Source organism: Coturnix japonica, chromosome Z (genome assembly GCF_054131305.1).
Source record: "Coturnix japonica strain WE chromosome Z, WE-NBRP24, whole genome shotgun sequence".
Taxonomy (NCBI): domain Eukaryota; kingdom Metazoa; phylum Chordata; class Aves; order Galliformes; family Phasianidae; genus Coturnix; species Coturnix japonica.
Window position 1 is genome coordinate 62,385,383 of NC_140702.1, and position 19,751 is coordinate 62,405,133.

Sequence of the window (19,751 nt, forward strand, 5' to 3'; positions counted from 1 at the left end):
ACTTTCCCTTCCTTTATACTTTCCATTCCCTTAAACTTTCATTTCCATTCCTATTTTTAAACTTACCCATTCCTTTCATTTATACTTTCTTCTCCTTTCCAATATACTTAACCTTTGCTTTCCTTTCTTTTATACTTTCCCTTACTATATACTTTCCTTTTCTTTATACTTTCCTTTCCTTTATAATTTCCTTTTCTGTATACTGTCCTTTCATTTACATTTTCATTTCAATTCCTATTTTTAAACTTAGCCTTTCCTTTCATTTATACTTTCCTTTCCTTTCCTTTCATACTTACCTTTGCTTTCCTTTCTTTTATAAATTCCCTTCTTTTATAATTCCCTTCCCTTTGCATTATACCTACATTCCCTTTCTGTTCTGTAACATTTTCCTTTAGACCTTCCTTTCCATTCCTTTTTTTTTTTTTTAAATTAACCTTGCCTTTCCTTTTTTATATACTTCCCTATCCTTACAATTCTACATACATTGACTTTCCCTTATACATTGCTTTCCTTTCCATTATATCTACCTTTCCTTTCTTCTCTATTCCCTTCCTTTCCCTTCCTTTATACTTACCTTTGCTTCCTTTCTTTTATACTTTCCCTTCCTTTATACTTTCCATTCCCTTATACTTTCCTTTCCATTCCTATTTTTAAACTTACCCATTCCTTTCATTTATACTTTCTTATCCTTTCCAATATACTTACCTTTGCTTTCCTTTCTTTTATACATTCCCTTTCCTTTTCTGTATACTTTCCTTTCCTTTACACTTTCATTTCAATTCCTATTTTTAAACTTAGACTTTCCTTTCATTTATGCATTCCATTCATACTTAACTTTGCTTTCCTTTCTTTTATAAATTCCCTTCTTTTATAATTCCCTTCCCTTTGCATTATACCTACATTCCCTTTCTGTTCTGTCACATTTTCCTTTAGAACTTCCTTTCCATTCCTTTTTTTTTTTTTTAAATTAACTTTTCCTTACCTTTTTTATATACTTCCCTATCCTTACAATTCTACATACATTGACTTTCCCTTATACATTGCTTTCCTTTCCATTATATCTACCTTTCCTTTCTTTTCTATTCCCTTCCTTTCCCTTCCTTTATACTTACCTTTGCTTCCTTTCTTTTATACTTTCCCTTCCTTTATACTTTCCATTCCCTCATACTTTCCTTTACATTCCTAGTTTTAAACTTACCCATTCCTTTCATTTATAATTTCTTATCCTTTCCAATATACTTACCTTTGCTTTCCTTTCTTTTATACTTTCCCTTCCTTTATACTTTCCTTTTCTTTATACTTTCCTTTCCTTTATACTTTCCTTTTCTGTATACTTTCCTTTCCTTTACACTTTCATTTCAATTCCTATTTTTAAACTTAGCCTCTCCTTTCATTTATACTTTACTTTCCTTTCATACTTACCTTTGCTTTCCTTTCTTTTATACATTCCCTTCTTTTATAATTCCCTTCCCTTTGCATTATACCGACATTCCCTTTCTGTTCTGTAACATTTCCATTTAGAACTTCCTTTCCATTCCTTTTTTTTTTTTTTAAATTAACTTTTCCTTACCTTTTTTATATACTTCCCTATCCTTACAATTCTACATACATTGACTTTCCCTTATACATTGCTTTCCTTTCCATTATATCTACCTTTCCTTTCTTTTCTATTCCCTTCCTTTCCCTTCCTTTATACTTACCTTTGCTTCCTCTCTTTTATACTTCCTTTATACTTTCCATTCCCTTATACTTTCGTTTACATTCCTAGTTTTAAACTTACCCATTCCTTTCATTTATAATTTCTTATCCTTTCCAATATACTTAACCATTGCTTTCCTTTCTATTATAATTTCCCTTCCTTTATACTTTCCTTTTCTTTATACTTTCCTTTCCTTTATACTTTCCTTTTCTGTATACTTTCCTTTCCTTTAGACTTTCATTTCAATTCCTATTTTTAAACTTAGCCTCTCCTTTCATTTATACTTTCCTTTCCTTTCATACTTACGTTTGCTTTCCTTTCTATTATAAATTCCCTTCTTTTATAATTCCCTTCCCTTTGCATTATACCTACCTTCCCTTTCTGTTCTGTAACATTTTCCTTTAGACCTACCATTCCATTCCTTTTTTTTTTTTTGAATTAACCTTTCCTTTCCTTTTTTATATACTTCCCTATCCTTACAATTCTACATACATTGACTTTCCTTTATACATTGCTTTCCTTTCCATTGTATCTACCTTTCCTTTCTTTTCTATTCCCTTCCTTTCCCTTCCTTTATACTTACCTTTGCTTCCTTTCTTTTATACTTTCCCTTCCTTTATACTTTCCATTCCCTTATATTTTCCTTTCCATTTCTGTTTTTAAAATTACCCATTCCTTTCATTTATACTTTCTTATCCTTTCCAATATACTTACCTTTGCTTTCCTTTCTTTTATACTTTCCCTTCCTTTATACTGTCCTTTTCCTTACACTTTCCTTTCCTTTATACTTTCCCTTTCTGTATACTTTCCTTTCCTTTACACTTTCATTTCAATTCCTATTTTTAAACTTATCCTCTCCTTTCATTTTACTTTCCTTTCCTTTCCTTTCATACTTACCTTTGCTTTCCTATCTTTTATAAATTCACTTCTTTTATAATTCCCTTCCCTTTGCATTATACCTACATTCCCTTTCTGTTCTGTAACATTTTCCTTTAGACCTTCCTTTCCATTCGTTTTTTTTTTTTGTAAATTAACCTTGCCTTTCCTTTTTTATATACTGCCCTATCCCAAAATTGTACATACATTGACTTTCCTTTATACATTGCTTTCCTTTCCATTATATCTACCTTTACTTTCTTTTCTATTCCCTTCCTTTCCCTTCCTTTATACTTACCTCTTCTTCCTTTCTTTTATACTTTCCCTTCCTTTATACTTTCCATTCCCTTATACTTCCCTTTCCATTCCTATTTTTAAACTTACCCATTCCTTTCATTTATACTTTCTTATCCTTTCCAATATACTTACCGTTGCTTTCCTTTCTTTTATACTTTCCCTTCCTATATACTTTCCTTTTCTTTATAGTTTCCTTTCCTTTATAATTTCCTTTTCTGTATACTTTCCTTTCCTTTACACTTTTATTTTAATTCCTATTTTTAAACTTAGCCTCTCCTTTCATTTATAATTTCCTTTCCTTTCATACTTACCTTTGCTTTCCTTTCTATTATAAATTCCCTTCTTTTATAATTCCCTTCCCTTTGCATTATACCTACATTCTTTTTCTGTTCTTTAACATTTTCCTTTAGACCTTCCTTTCCATTCCTTTTTTTTTTTTTAAATTGACCTTTCCTTTCCTTTTTTATATACTTCCCTATCCTTACAATTCTACATACATTGACTTTCCATTATACATTGCATTCCTTTCCATTATATCTACCTTTCCTTTCTTTTCTATTCCCTTCCTTTCCCTTCCTTTATACTTACCTTTGCTTCCTTTCTTTTATACTTTCCCTTCCTTTATGCATTCCATTCCCTTATACTTTCCTTTCCATTCCTATTTTTAGACTTACCCATTCCTTTCATTTATACTTACTACTCCTTTCCAATATACTTAACCATTGCTTTCCTTTCTATTATAAATTCCCATCCTATATACTTTCCTTTTCTTTATACTTTCGTTTCCTTTATACTTTCCTTTTCTGTATGCTTTCCTTTCCTTTACACTTTCATTTCAATTCCTATTTTTAAACTTAGCCACTCCTTTCGTTTATACTTTCCTTTCCTTTCATACTTACCTTTGCTTTCCTTTCTTTTATAAATTCCCTTCTTTTGTAATTCCCTTCCCTTTGCATTATACCTACATTCCCTTTCTGTTCTTTAACATTTTCCTTTAGACATTCCTTCCCATTCCTTTTTTTTTTTAAAATTAACCTTGCCTTTCCTATTTTATATACTTCCCTATCCTTACAATTCAACATACATTGACTTTCCCTTATACATTGCTTTCCTTTCCATTAAATCTACCTTTCCTTTCTTTTCTATTCCCTTCTTTTCCCTTCCTTTATACTTACCTTTGCTTCCTTTCTTTTATACTTTCCCTTCCTTTATACTTTCCATTCCCTTATATTTTCCTTTCCATTCCTATTTTTAATCTTACCCATTCCTTTCATTTATACTTTCTTATCCTTTCCAATATACTTCCCTTTGCTTTCCTTTCTTTTATACTTTCCCTTTCCTTTTCTGTATACTTTCCTTTCCTTTACACTTTCATTTCAATTCCTATTTTTAAACTTAGCCTTTCCTTTCATTTATACTTTCCTTTCCTTTCATACTTACCTTTGCTTTCCTTTCTTTTATAAATTCCCTTCTTTTATCATTCCCTTCCCTTTGCATTATACCTACATTCCCTTTCTGTTCTGTAACAATTTCCTTTAGACCTTCCTTTCCATTCCTTTTTTTTTTTTTAAATTAACCTTTCCTTTCCTTTTTTATATATTTCCCTATCCTTACAATTCTACATACATTGACTTTCCCTTATACATTGCTTTCCTTTCCATTATATCTACCTTTCCTTTCTTTTCTATTCCCTTCCTTTCCCTTCCTTTATACTTACCTTTGCTTCCTTTCTTTTATACTTACCCTTCCTTTATACTTTACATTCCCTTATACTTTCCTTTCCATTCCTATTTTTAAACTTACCCATTCCTTTCATTTATACTTTATCATTTCCAATATACTTCCCTTTGCTTTCCTTTCTTTTATACTTTCCCTTTCCTTTTCTGTATACTTTCCTTTCCTTTACACTTTCATTTCAATTCCTATTTTTAAACTTAGCCTTTCCTTTCATTTATACTTTCCTTTCCTTTCATACTTACCTTTGCTTTCCTTTCTTTTATAAATTCCCTTATTTTAAAATTGCCTTCCCTTTGCATTATACCTATATTCCCTTTCTGTTCTGTAACATTTTCCTTTAGACCTTCCTTTCCATTCCTTTTTTTTTTAAATTAACATTGCCTTTCCTTTTTTATATACTTCCCTATCCTTACAATTCTACATACATTAACTTTCGCTTATACATTGCTTTCCTTTCCATTGTATCTACCTTTCCTTTCTTTTCTAATCCCTTCCATTCCCTTCCTTTATACTTACCATTGCTTCCTTTCTTTTATACTTTCCCTTCCTTTATACTTTCCATTCCCTTATACTTTCCTTTTCATTCCTATTTTTAAACTTACCCATTCCTTTCATTTATACTTTCTTATCCTTTCCAATATACTTCCCTTTGCTTTCCTTTCTTTTATACTTTCCCTTCCTTTATACTTTCCTTTTCTGTATACTATCCTTTCCTTTATACTTTCCTTTTCTGTATACTTTCCTTTCCTTTACACTTTCATTTCAATTCCTATTTTTAAACTTAGCCTTTCCTTTCATTTATACTTTCCTTTCCCTTCCTTTCATACTTACCTTTGCTTTCCTTTCTTTTATAAATTCCCTTCTTTTATAATTCCCTTCCCTTTGCATTATACCTACATTCCCTTTCTGTTCTGTAACATTTTCCTTTAGACATTCCTTCCCATTCCTTTTTTTTTTTAAAATTAACCTTGCCTTTCCTATTTTATATACTTCCCTATCCTTACAATTCAACATACATTGACTTTCCCTTATACATTGCTTTCCTTTCCATTAAATCTACTTTTCCTTTCTTTTCTATTCCCTTCTTTTCCCTTCCTTTATACTTACCTTTGCTTCCTTTCTTTTATACTTTCCCTTCTTTAATACTTTCCATTCCCTTATACTTTCCTTTCCATTCCTATTTTTAAACTTACCCATTCCTTTCATTTATACTTTCTTATCCTTTCCAATATATTTACCTTTGCTTTCCTTTCTTTTATACTTTCCCTTCCTTTATACTATCCTTTTCTGTATACTTTCCCTTCCTTTATACTTTCCTTTTCTGTATACTTTCCTTTCCTTTACACTTTCATTTCAATTCCTATTTTTTAACTTACCCTTTCCATTCATTTATACTTTCCTTTCCTTTCCTTTCATACTTACCTTTGCTTTCCTTTCTTTTATAAATTCCCTTCTTTTATAATTCCCTTCCCTTTGCATTATACCTACCTTCCCTTTCTGTTCTGTAACATTTTCCTTTAGACCTTCCTTTCCATTCCTTTTTTTTTTAAAAATTAACCTTGCCTTTCCTTTTTAATATACTTCCCTATCCTTACAATTCTACATACATTGACTTTCCCTTATACATTTCTTCCTTTCCATTATATCTACCTTTCCTTTCCTTTCTATTCCCTTCCTTTCCCTTCCTTTATACTTACCTTTGCTTCCTTTCTTTTATACTTTCCCTTCCTTTATACTTTCCATTACCTTATACTTTCCTTTCCATTCCTATTTTTAAACTTACCCATTCCTTTCATTTATACTTTCTTATCCTTTCCAATATACTTCCCTTTGCTTTCCTTTCTTTTATACTTTCCCTTTCCTTTTCTGTATACTTTGCTTTCCTTTACACTTTCATTTCAATTCCTATTTTTAAACTTAGCCTTTCCTTTCATTTATACTTTCCTTTCCTTTCATACTTACCTTTGCTTTCCTTTCTTTTATAAATTCCCTTCTTTTATAATTCCCTTCCCTTTGCATTATACCTACATTCCCTTTCTGTTCTGTAACATTTTCCTTTAGACCTTCCTTTCCATTCCTTTTTTTTTTTTAAATTAACCTTGCCTTTCCTTTTTTATATACTTCCCTATCCTTACAATTCTACATACATTGACTTTCCCTTATACATTGCTTTCCTTTCCATTGTATCTACGTTTCCTTTCTTTTCTATTCCCTTCCTTTCCCTTCCTTTATACTTACCTTTGCTTCCTTTCTTTTATACTTTCCCTTCCTTTATACTTTCCATTCCCTTATACTTTCCTTTCCATTCCTATTTTTAAACTTACCCATTCCTTTCATTTATACTTTCTTGTCCTTTCCAATATACTTCCCTTTGCTTTCCTTTCTTTTATACTTTCCCTTTCCTTTTCTGTATACTTTCCTTTCCTTTACACTTTCATTTCAATTCCTATTTTTAAACTTAGCCTTTCCTTTCATTTATACTTTCCTTTCCTTTCATACTTACCTTTGCTTTCCTTTCTTTTATAAATTCCCTTCTTTTATAATTTCCTTTCCTTTGCATTATACCTACATTCCCTTTCTGTTCTGTAACATTTTCCTTTAGACCTTCCTTTCCATTCCTTTTTTTTTTTAAATTAACCTTGCCTATCCTTTTTTATATATTTCCCTATCCTTACAATTCTACATACATTGACTTTCCCTTATACATTGCTTTCCTTTCCATTATATCTACCTTTCCTTTCTTTTCTATTCCCTTCCTTTCCCTTCCTTTATACTTACCTTTGCTTCCTTTCTTTTATACTTTCCCTTCCTTTATACTTTCCATTCCCTTATATTTTCCTTTCCATTCCTATTTTTAAACCTACCCATTACTTTCATTTATACTTTCTTATCCTTTCCAATATACTTACATTTGCTTTCCTTTCTTTTATAATTTCCCTTTCCTTTTCTGTATACTTACCTTTCCTTTACACTTTCATTTCAATTCCTATTTTTAAACTTAGCCTTTCCTTTCATTTATACATTCCTTTCCTTTCATACTTACCTTTGCTTTCCTTTCTTTTATAATTCCCTTTTCTTTGCATTATACCTACATTCCCTTTCTGTTCTGCAACATTTTCATTTAGACCTTCCATTCCATTCATTTTTTTTTTTTAAATTAACCTTGCCTTTCCTTTTTTATATACTTCCCTATCCTTACAATTCTACATACATTGACTTTCCCTTATACATTGCTTTCCTTTCCATTATATCTACCTTTCATTTATTTTCTATTCCCTTCCTTTCCCTTCCTTTATACTTACCTTTGCTTCCTTTCTTTTATACTTTCCCTTCCTTTATACTTTACATTCCCTTATATTTTCCTTTCCATTCCTATTTTTAATCTTACCCATTCCTTTCATTTATACTTTCTTATCCTTTCCAATATACTTCCCTTTGCTTTCCATTCTTTTATACTTTCCCTTTCCTTTTCTGTATACTTTCCTTTCCTTTACACTTTCATTTCAATTCCTATTTTTAAACTTAGCCTTTCCTTTCATTTATACTTTCCTTTCCTTTCATACTTACCTTTGCTTTCCTTTCTTTTATAAATTCCCTTCTTTTATCATTCCCTTCCCTTTGCATTATACCTATATTCCCTTTCTGTTCTGTAACATTTTCCTTTAGACCTTCCTTTCCATTCCTTTTTTTTTTTTAAATTAACCTTTCCTTTCCTTTTTTATATACTTCCCTATCCTTACAATTCTACATACATTGACTTTCGCTTATATATTGCTTTCCTTTCCATTGTATCTACCTTTCCTTTCTTTTCTAATCCCTTCCATTCCCTTCCTTTATACTTACCTTTGCTTCCTTTCTTTTATACTTTCCCTTCCTTTATACTTTCCATTCCCTTATACTTTCCTTTTCATTCCTATTTTTAAACTTACCCATTCCTTTCATTTATACTTTCTTATCCTTTCCAATATACTTACCTTTGCTTTCCTTTCTTTTATACTTTCCCTTCCTTTATACTTTCCTTTTCTGTATACTATCCTTTCCTTTATACTTTCCTTTTCTGTATACTTTCCTTTCCTTTACACTTTCATTTCAATTCCTATTTTTAAACTTAGCCTTTCCTTTCATTTATACTTTCCTTTCCCTTCCTTTCATACTTACCTTTGCTTTCCTTTCTTTTATAAATTCCCTTCTTTTATAATTCCCTTCCCTTTGCATTATACCTACATTCCCTTTCTGTTCTGTAACATTTTCCTTTAGACATTCCTTCCCATTCCTTTTTTTTTTAAAAATTAACCTTGCCTTTCCTATTTTATATACTTCCCTATCCTTACAATTCAACATACATTGACTTTCCCTTATACATTGCTTTCCTTTCCATTAAATCTACCTTTCCTTTCTTTTCTATTCCCTTCTTTTCCCTTCCTTTATACTTACCTTTGCTTCCTTTCTTTTATACTTTCCCTTCCTTTATACTTTCCATTCCCTTATACTTTCCTTTCCATTCCTATTTTTAAACTTATCCATTCCTTTCATTTATACTTTCATATCCTTTCCAATATATTTACCTTTGCTTTCCTTTCTTTTATACTTTCCCTTCCTTTATACTATCCTTTTCTGTATACTTTCCCTTCCTTTATACTTTCCTTTTCTGTATACTTTCCTTTCCTTTACACTTTCATTTCAATTCCTATTTTTTAACTTACCCTTTCCATTCATTCATACTTTCCTTTCCTTTCATACTTACCTTTGCTTTCCTTTCTTTTATAAATTCCCTTCTTTTATAATTCCCTTCCCTTTGCATTATACCTACCTTCCCTTTCTGTTCTGTAACATTTTCCTTTAGACCTTCCTTTCCATTCCTTTTTTTTTTTTTAAATTAACCTTGCCTTTCCTTTTTTATATACTTCCCTATCCTTACAATTCTACATACATTGACTTTCCCTTATACATTGCTTTCCTTTCCATTATATCTACCTTTCCTATCTTTTCTAATCCCTTCCATTCCCTTCCTTTATACTTACCTTTGCTTCCTTTCTTTTATACTTTCCCTTCCTTTATACTTTCCATTCCCTTATACTTTCCTTTTCATTCCTATTTTTAAACTTACCCATTCCTTTCATTTATACTTTCTTATCCTTTCCAATATACTTACCTTTGCTTTCCTTTCTTTTATACTTTCCCTTCCTTTATACTTTCCTTTTCTGTATACTATCCTTTCCTTTATACTTTCATTTTCTGTATACTTTCCTTTCCTTTACACTTTCATTTCAATTCCTATTTTTAAACTTAGCCTTTCCTTTCATTTATACTTTCCTTTCCCTTCCTTTCATACCTACCTTTGTTATCCTTTCTTTTATAAATTCCCTTCTTTTATAATTCCCTTCCCTTTGCATTATGCCTACATTCCCTTTCTGTTCTGTAACATTTTCCTTTAGACATTCCTTCCCATTCCTTTTTTTTAAAAAAATTAACCTTGCCTTTCCTTTTTTATATACTTCCCTATCCTTACAATTCAACATACATTGACTTTCCCTTATACATTGCTTTCCTTTCCATTAAATCTACCTTTCCTTTCTTTTCTATTCCCTTCCTTTCCCTTCCTTTATACTTACCTTTGCTTCCTTTCTTTTATACTTTCCCTTCTTTTATACTTTCCATTCCCTTATACTTTCCTTTCCATTCCTATTTTTAAACTTACCCATTCCTTTCATTTATACTTTCATATCCTTTCCAATATACTTACCTTTGCTTTCCTTTCTTTTATACTTTCCCTTCCTTTATACTATCCTTTTCTGTATAGTTTCCCTTCCTTTATACTTTCCTTTTCTGTATACTTTCCTTTCCTTTACACTTTCATTTCAATTCCTATTTTTTAACTTACCTTTTCCATTCATTTATACTTTCCTTTCCTTTCATACTTACCTTTGCTTTTCTTTCTTTTATAAATTCCCTTCTTTTATAATTCCCTTCCCTTTGCATTATACCTACATTCCCTTTCTGTTCTGCCACATTTTCCTTTAGACCTTCCTTACCATTCCTTTTTTTTTTTAAAATTAACATTGCCTTTCATTTATACTTTCCTTTCCTTTCATACTTACCTTTGCTTTCCTTTCTTTTATAAATTCCCTTCTTTTATAATTCCCTTCCCTTTGCATTATACCTACATTCCCTTTCTGTTCTGTAACATTTTCCTTTAGACCTTCCTTTACATTCCTTTTTTTTTTAAAAATTAACCTTGCCTTTCCTTTTTAATATACTTCCCTATCCTTACAATTCAACATACATTGACTTTCCCTTATACATTGCTTTCCTTTCCATTAAATCTACCTTTCCTTTCTTTTCTATTCCCTTCCTTTCCCTTCCTTTATACTTACCTTTGCTTCCTTTCTTTTATACTTTCCCTTCTTTTATACTTTCCATTCCCTTATACTTTCCTTTCCATTCCTATTTTTAAACTTACCCATTCCTTTCATTTATACTTTCATATCCTTTCCAATATACTTACCTTTGCTTTCCTTTCTTTTATACTTTCCCTTCCTTTATACTATCCTTTTCTGTATAGTTTCCCTTCCTTTATACTTTCCTTTTCTGTATACTTTCCTTTCCTTTACACTTTCATTTCAATTCCTATTTTTTAACTTACCTTTTCCATTCATTTATACTTTCCTTTCCTTTCATACTTACCTTTGCTTTTCTTTCTTTTATAAATTCCCTTCTTTTATAATTCCCTTCCCTTTGCATTATACCTACATTCCCTTTCTGTTCTGCCACATTTTCCTTTAGACCTTCCTTACCATTCCTTTTTTTTTTTAAAATTAACATTGCCTTTCATTTATACTTTCCTTTCCTTTCATACTTACCTTTGCTTTCCTTTCTTTTATAAATTCCCTTCTTTTATAATTCCCTTCCCTTTGCATTATACCTACATTCCCTTTCTGTTCTGTAACATTTTCCTTTAGACCTTCCTTTACATTCCTTTTTTTTTTAAAAATTAACCTTGCCTTTCCTTTTTAATATACTTCCCTATCCTTACAATTCTACATACATTGACTTTCCCTTATACATTGCTTTCCTTTCCATTATATCTACCTTTCCTTTCTTTTCTATTCCCTTCCTTTCCCTTCCTTTATACTTACCTTTGCTTCCTTTCTTTTATACTTTCCCTTCCTTTATACTTTCCTTTTCCTTATACTTTCCTTTCCATTCCTATTTTTAAACTTACCCATTACTTTCATTTATACTTTCTTATCCTTTCCAATATACTTACATTTGCTTTCCTTTCTTTTAAAATTTCCCTTTCCTGTTCTGTATACTTTCCTTTCCTTTACACTTTCATTTCAATTCCTATTTTTAAACTTAGCCTTTCCTTTCATTTATACTCTCCTTTCCTTTCATACTTACCTTTGCTTTCCTTTCTTTTATAAATTCCCTTCTTTTATAATTCCCTTCCCTTTGCATTATACCTACATTCCCTTTCTTTTCTTTAACATTTTCCTTTAGACCTTCCTTTCCATTCCTTTTTTTTTTTAAATTAACCTTGCCTATCCTTTTTTATATATTTCCCTATCCTTACAATTCTACATACATTGACTTTCCCTTATACATTGCTTTCCTTTCCATTATATCTACCTTTCCTTTCTTTTCTATTCCCTTTCTTTCCCTTCCTTTATACTTACCTTTGCTTCCTTTCTTTTATACTTTCCCTTCCTTTATACTTTCCTTTTCCTTATATTTTCCTTTCCATTCCTATTTTTAAACTTACCCATTCCTTTCATTTATACTTTCTTATCCTTTCCAATATACTTCCCTTTGCTTTCCTTTCTTTTATACTTTCCCTTTCCTTTTCTGTATACTTTCGTTTCCTTTACACTTTCATTTCAATTCCTATTTTTAAACTTAGCCTTTCCATTCATTTATACTTTCCTTTCCTTTCATACTTACCTTTGCTTTCCTTTCTTTTATAAATTCCCTTCTTTTATCATTCCCTTCCCTTTGCATTATACCTATATTCCCTTTCTGTTCTGTAACATTTTCCTTTAGACCTTCCTTTCCATTCCTTTTTTTTTTTTAAATTAACCTTTCCTTTCCTTTTTTATATATTTCCCTATCCTTACAATTCTACATACATTGACTTTCCCTTATACATTGCTTTCCTTTCCATTATATCTACCTTTCCTTTCTTTTCTATTCCCTTCCTTTCCTTTCCTTTATACTTACTTTTGCTTCCATTCTTTTATACTTTCCCTTCCTTTATACTTTCCATTCCTGTATGCTTTCCTTTCCATTCCTATTTTTAAACTTACCCATTCCTTTCATTTATACTTTCTTATCCTTTCCAATATACTTCCCTTTGCTTTCCTTTCTTTTATACTTTCCCTTTCATTTTCTGTATACTTTCCTTTCCTTTACACTTTCATTTCAATTCCTATTTATAAACTTAGCCTTTCCATTCATTTATACTTTCCTTTCCTTTCATACTTACCTTTGCTTTCCTTTCTTTTATAAATTCCCTTCTTTTATCATTCCCTTCCCTTTGCATTATACCTACATTCCCTTTCTGTTCTGTAACATTTTCCTTTAGACCTTCCTTTCCATTCCTTTTTTTTTTTTAAATTAACCTTGCCTATCCTTTTTTATATATTTCCCTATCCTTACAATTCTACATACATTGACTTTCCCTTATACATTGCTTTCCTTTCCATTATATCTACCTTTCCTTTCTTTTCTATTCCCTTCCTTTCCCTTCCTTTATACTTACCTTTGCTTCCTTTCTTTTATACTTTCCCTTCCTTTATACTTTCCATTCCCTTATATTTTCCTTTCCATTCCTATTTTTAAACTTACCCATTCCTTTCATTTATACTTTCTTATCCTTTCCAATATACTTACCTTTGCTTTCCTTTCTTTTATACTTTCCCTTCCTTTATACTATCCTTTTCTGTATACTTTGCCTTCCTTTATACTTTCCTTTTCTGTATACTTTCCTTTCCTTTACACTTTTATTTCAATTCCTATTTTTAAACTTAGCCTCTCCTTTCATTTATACTTTCCTTTCCTTTCCTTTCATGCTTACCTTTACTTTCCTTTCTTTTATAAATTCCCTTCTTTTATAATTCCCTTTCCTTTGCATTATACCTACCTTCCCTTTCTTTTCTTTAACATTTTCCTTTAGACCTTCGTTTCCATTCCTTTTTTTTTAAATTAACCTTGCCTTTCCTTTTTTATATACTTCCCTATCCTTACAATTCTACATACATTGACTTTCCCTTATACATTGCTTTCCTTTCCATTATATCTACCTTTCCTTTCTTTTCTATTCCCTTCCTTTCCCTTCCTTTATACTTACGTTTGCTTCCTTTCTTTTATACTTTACCTTCCTTTATACTTTCCATTCGCTTATACTTTCCTTTCCATTCCTATTTTTAAACTTACCCATTCCTTTCATTTATACTTTCTTATCCTTTCCAATATACTTACCTTTGCTTTCCTTTCTTTTATACTTTCCCTTTCCTTTTCTGTATACTTTCCTTTCCTTTACACTTTCATTTCAATTCCTATTTTTAAACTTAGCCTTTCCATTCATTTATACTTTCCTTTCCTTTCATACTTACCTTTGCTTTCCTTTCTTTTATAAATTCCCTTTTTTAAAATTCCCTTCCCTTTACATTATACCTACCTTCCCTTCCTGTTCTTTAACATTTTCCTTTAGACCTTCCTTTCCATTCCTTTTTTTTGTTTAAATTAACCTTTCCTTTCCTTTTTTATATACTTCCCTAACCTTACAATTCTACATACATTGACTTTCCTTTATACATTGCTTTCCTTTCCATTATATCTACCTTTCCTTTCTTTTCTATTCCCTTCCTTTCCCTTCCTTTATACTTACCTTTGCTTCCTTTCTTTTATACTTTCCCTTCCTTTATACTTTCCATTCCCTTATACTTTCCTTTCCGTTCCTATTTTTAGCCTTACCAATTCCTTTCATTTATACTTTCTTCTCCTTTCCAATATACTTAACCTTTGCTTTCCTTTCTTTTATAGTTTCCCTTCCTATATACTTTCCTTTCCATTATACTTTCCTTTCCTTTATACTTTCCTTTTCTGTATACTTTCCTTTCCTTTACACTTTCATTTCAATTCCTATTTTTAAACTTAGCCTCTCCTTTCATTTATACTTTCCTTTCCTTTCATACTTACCTTTGCTTTCCTTTCTTTTATAAATTCCCTTATTTTATAATTCCCTTCCCTTTGCATTATACCTATATTCCCTTTCTGTTCTGTAACATTTTCCTTTAGACCTTCCTTTCCATTCCTTTTTTTTTTTAAATTAACCTTGCCTTTCCTTTTTTATATACTTCCCTATCCTTACAATTCTACCTACATTGACTTTCCCTTATACATTGCTTTCCTTTCCATTATATCTACCTTTCCTATCTTTTCTAATCCCTTCCATTCCCTTCCTTTATACTTACCTTTGCTTCCTTTCTTTTATACTTTCCCTTCCTTTATACTTTCCATTCCCTTATACTTTCCTTTTCATTCCTATTTTTAAACTTACCCATTCCTTTCATTTATACTTTCTTATCCTTTCCAATATACTTACCTTTGCTTTCCTTTCTTTTATACTTTCCCTTCCTTTATACTTTCCTTTTCTGTATACTATCCTTTCCTTTATACTTTCATTTTCTGTATACTTTCCTTTCCTTTACACTTTCATTTCAATTCCTATTTTTAAACTTAGCCTTTCCTTTCATTTATACTTTCCTTTCCCTTCCTTTCATACCAACCTTTGTTATCCTTTCTTTTATAAATTCCCTTCTTTTATAATTCCCTTCCCTTTGCATTATACCTACATTCCCTTTCTGTTCTGTAACATTTTCCTTTAGACATTCCTTCCCATTCCTTTTTTTTAAAAAAATTAACCTTGCCTTTCCTTTTTTATATACTTCCCTATCCTTACAATTCAACATACATTGACTTTCCCTTATACATTGCTTTCCTTTCCATTAAATCTACCTTTCCTTTCTTTTCTATTCCCTTCCTTTCCCTTCCTTTATACTTACCTTTGCTTCCTCTCTTTTATACTTTCCCTTCTTTTATACTTTCCATTCCCTTATACTTTCCTTTCCATTCCTATTTTTAAACTTACCCATTCCTTTCATTTATACTTTCTTATCCTTTCCAATATACTTACCTTTGCTTTCCTTTCTTTTATACTTTCCCTTCCTTTATACTATCCTTTTCTGTATACTTTCCCTTCCTTTATACTTTCCTTTTCTGTATACTTTCCTTTCCTTTACACTTTCATTTCAATTCCTATTTTTTAACTTACCTTTTCCATTCATTTATACTTTCCTTTCCTTTCATACTTACCTTTGCTTTCCTTTCTTTTATAAATTCCCTTCTTTTATAATTCCCTTCCCTTTGCATTATACCTACATTCCCTTTCTGTTCTGTAACATTTTCCTTTAGTCCTTCCTTTACATTCCTTTTTTTTTTAAAAATTAACCTTGCCTTTCCTTTTTAATATACTTCCCTATCCTTACAATTCTACATACATTGACTTTCCCTTATACATTGCTTTCCTTTCCATTATATCTACCTTTCCTTTCTTTTCTATTCCCTTCCTTTCCCTTCCTTTATACTTACCTTTGCTTCCTTTCTTTCATACTTTCCCTTCCTTTATACTTTCCTTTTCCTTATACTTTCCTTTCCATTCCTATTTTTAAACTTACCCATTCCTTTCATTTATACTTTCTTATCCTTTCCAATATACTTCCCTTTGCTTTCCTTTCTTTTAAAATTTCCCTTTCCTGTTCTGTATACTTTCCTTTCCTTTACACTTTCATTTCAATTCCTATTTTTAAACTTAGCCTTTCCTTTCATTTATACTTTCCTTTCCTTTCATACTTACCTTTGCTTTCCTTTCTTTTATAAATTCCCTTCTTTTATAATTCCCTTCCCTTTGCATTATACCTACATTCCCTTTCTTTTCTTTAACATTTTCCTTTAGACCTTCCTTTCCATTCCTTTTTTTTTTTAAATTAACCTTGCCTATCCTTTTTTATATATTTCCCTATCCTTACAATTCTACATACATTGACTTTCCCTTATACATTGCTTTCCTTTCCATTATATCTACCTTTCCTTTCTTTTCTATTCCCTTCCTTTCCCTTCCTTTATACTTACCTTTGCTTCCTTTCTTTTATACTTTCCCTTCCTTTATACTTTCCTTTTCCTTATATTTTCCTTTCCATTCCTATTTTTAAACTTACCCATTCCTTTCATTTATACTTTCTTATCCTTTCCAATATACTTCCCTTTGCTTTCCTTTCTTTTATACTTTCCCTTTCCTTTTCTGTATACTTTCGTTTCCTTTACACTTTCATTTCAATTCCTATTTTTAAACTTAGCCTTTCCATTCATTTATACTTTCCTTTCCTTTCATACTTACCTTTGCTTTCCTTTCTTTTATAAATTCCCTTCTTTTATCATTCCCTTCCCTTTGCATTATACCTATATTCCCTTTCTGTTCTGTAACATTTTCCTTTAGACCTTCCTTTCCATTCCTTTTTTTTTTTTAAATTAACCTTTCCTTTCCTTTTTTATATATTTCCCTATCCTTACAATTCTACATACATTGACTTTCCCTTATACATTGCTTTCCTTTCCATTATATCTATCTTTCCTTTCTTTTCTATTCCCTTCCTTTCCTTTCCTTTATACTTACTTTTGCTTCCATTCTTTTATACTTTCCCTTCCTTTATACTTTCCATTCCTTTATGCTTTCCTTTCCATTCCTATTTTTAAACTTAGCCATTCATTTCATTTATACTTTCTTATCCTTTCCAATATACTTCCCTTTGCTTTCCTTTCTTTTATACTTTCCCTTTCATTTTCTGTATACTTTCCTTTCCTTTACACTTTCATTTCAATTCCTATTTATAAACTTAGCCTTTCCATTCATTTATACTTTCCTTTCCTTTCATACTTACCTTTGCTTTCCTTTCTTTTATAAATTCCCTTCTTTTATCATTCCCTTCCCTTTGCATTATACCTACATTCCCTTTCTGTTCTGTAACATTTTCCTTTAGACCTTCCTTTCCATTCCTTTTTTTTTTTTAAATTAACCTTGCCTATCCTTTTTTATATATTTCCCTATCCTTACAATTCTACATACATTGACTTTCCCTTATACATTGCTTTCCTTTCCATTATATCTACCTTTCCTTTCTTTTCTATTCCCTTCCTTTCCCTTCCTTTATACTTACCTTTGCTTCCTTTCTTTTATACTTTCCCTTCCTTTATACTTTCCATTCCCTTATATTTTCCTTTCCATTCCTATTTTTAAACTTACCCATTCCTTTCATTTATACTTTCTTATCCTTTCCAATATACTTACCTTTGCTTTCCTTTCTTTTATACTTTCCCTTCCTTTATACTATCCTTTTCTGTATACTTTGCCTTCCTTTATACTTTCCTTTTCTGTATACTTTCCTTTCCTTTACACTTTTATTTCAATTCCTATTTTTAAACTTAGCCTCTCCTTTCATTTATACTTTCCTTTCCTTTCATACTTACCTTTGCTTTCCTTTCTTTTATAAATTCCCTTCTTTTATAATTCCCTTCCCTTTGCATTATACCTACATTCCCTTTCTGTTCTGTAACATTTTCCTTTAGACCTTCCTTTCCATTCCTTTTTTTTTTTAAAATTAATCTTTCCTTTCCTTTTTTATATACTTCCCTATCCTTACAATTCTACATACTTTGACTTTCCCTTATACATTGCTTTCCTTTCCACTATATCAACTTTTCCTTTCTGTTCTATTCCCTTCCTTTCCCTTCCTTTATACTTACCTTTGCTTCCTTTCTTTTATACTTTCCCTTCCTTTATACTTTCCATTCCCTTATACTTTCCTTTCCATTCCTATTTTTAAAATTACCCATTCCTTTCATTTATACTTTTTTATCCTTTCCAATATACTTACCTTTGCTTTCCTTTCTTTTATACTTTCCCTTCCTTTATACTTTCCTTTCCTTTATACTTTCCTTTTCTGTATACTTTCCTTTCCTTTACACTTTCATTTCAATTCCTATTTTTAAACTTAGCCTCTCCTTTCATTTATGATTTCCTTTCCTTCCATACTTACCTTTGCTTTCCTTTCTTTTATAAATTCCCTTCTTATATAATTCCCTTCCCTTTGCATTATACCTACATTCCCTTTCTGTTCTGTAACATTTTCCTTTAGACCTTCCTTTCCATTCCTTTTTTTTTTAAAATTAACATTGACTTTCTTTTTTTATATACTTCCCTATCCTTAAAATTCAACATACATTGACTTTCCTTTGTACTATGCTTTCCTTTCCATTATATCTACCTTTCCTTTCTTTTCTATTCCCTTCCTTTCCCTTCCTTTATACTTACCTTTGCTTCCTTTCTTTTATACTTCCCCTTCCTTTATACTTTCCATTCCCTTATACTTTCCTTTCCATTCCTATTTTTAAACTTACCCATTCCTTTCATTTATACTTTCTTATCCTTTCCAATATACTTACTTTTGCTTTCCTTTCTGTTATACTTTCCCTTCCTTTATACTATCCTTTTCTGTATACTTTCCCTTCCTTTATACTTTCCTTTTCTGTATACTTTCCTTTCCTTTACACTTTCATTTCAATTCCTATTTTTAAACTTCACCTCTCCTTTCATTTATAATTACCTTTCCTTCCATACTTACCTTTGCTTTCCTTTCTTTTATAAATTCCCTTCTTTTATAATTCCCTTCCCTTTGCATTATACCTACATTCCCTTTCTGTTCTGTAACGTTTTTTTTAGACCTTCCTTTCCATTCTTTTTTTTTTTAAATTAACATTGACTTTCCTTTTTTATATACTTCCCTATCCTTAAAATACAACATACATTGACTTTCCTTTATACTTTGCTTTCCTTTCCATTATATCTACCTTTCATTTCTTTTCTATTCCCTTCCTTTCCCTTCCTTTATACTTACCTTTGCTTCCTTTCTTTTATACTTTCCCTTCCTTTATACTTTCCATTCCCTTATACTTTCCTTTCCATTCCTATTTTTAAACTTACCCATTCCTTTCATTTATACTTTTTTATCCTTTCCAATATACTTACCTT

At 30.6% G+C, this 19,751-nt stretch overlaps 2 long non-coding RNA genes across 2 annotated transcripts in view; both read right to left on the minus strand.

The window, feature by feature from the left end:
* The window catches only part of LOC146754132 (uncharacterized), a 187,709-nt gene that overhangs the window by 155,873 nt on the left and 12,085 nt on the right, over positions 1-19,751 (minus strand). The window lies entirely within an intron of this gene.
* LOC146754139 (uncharacterized) lies at positions 230-19,430 on the minus strand. Its single transcript, XR_014939832.1, has 2 exons — positions 19,327-19,430; positions 230-6,018 (listed from the first exon to the last, which is right to left on the minus strand). It is a non-coding gene; the product is annotated as an uncharacterized LOC146754139 (long non-coding RNA).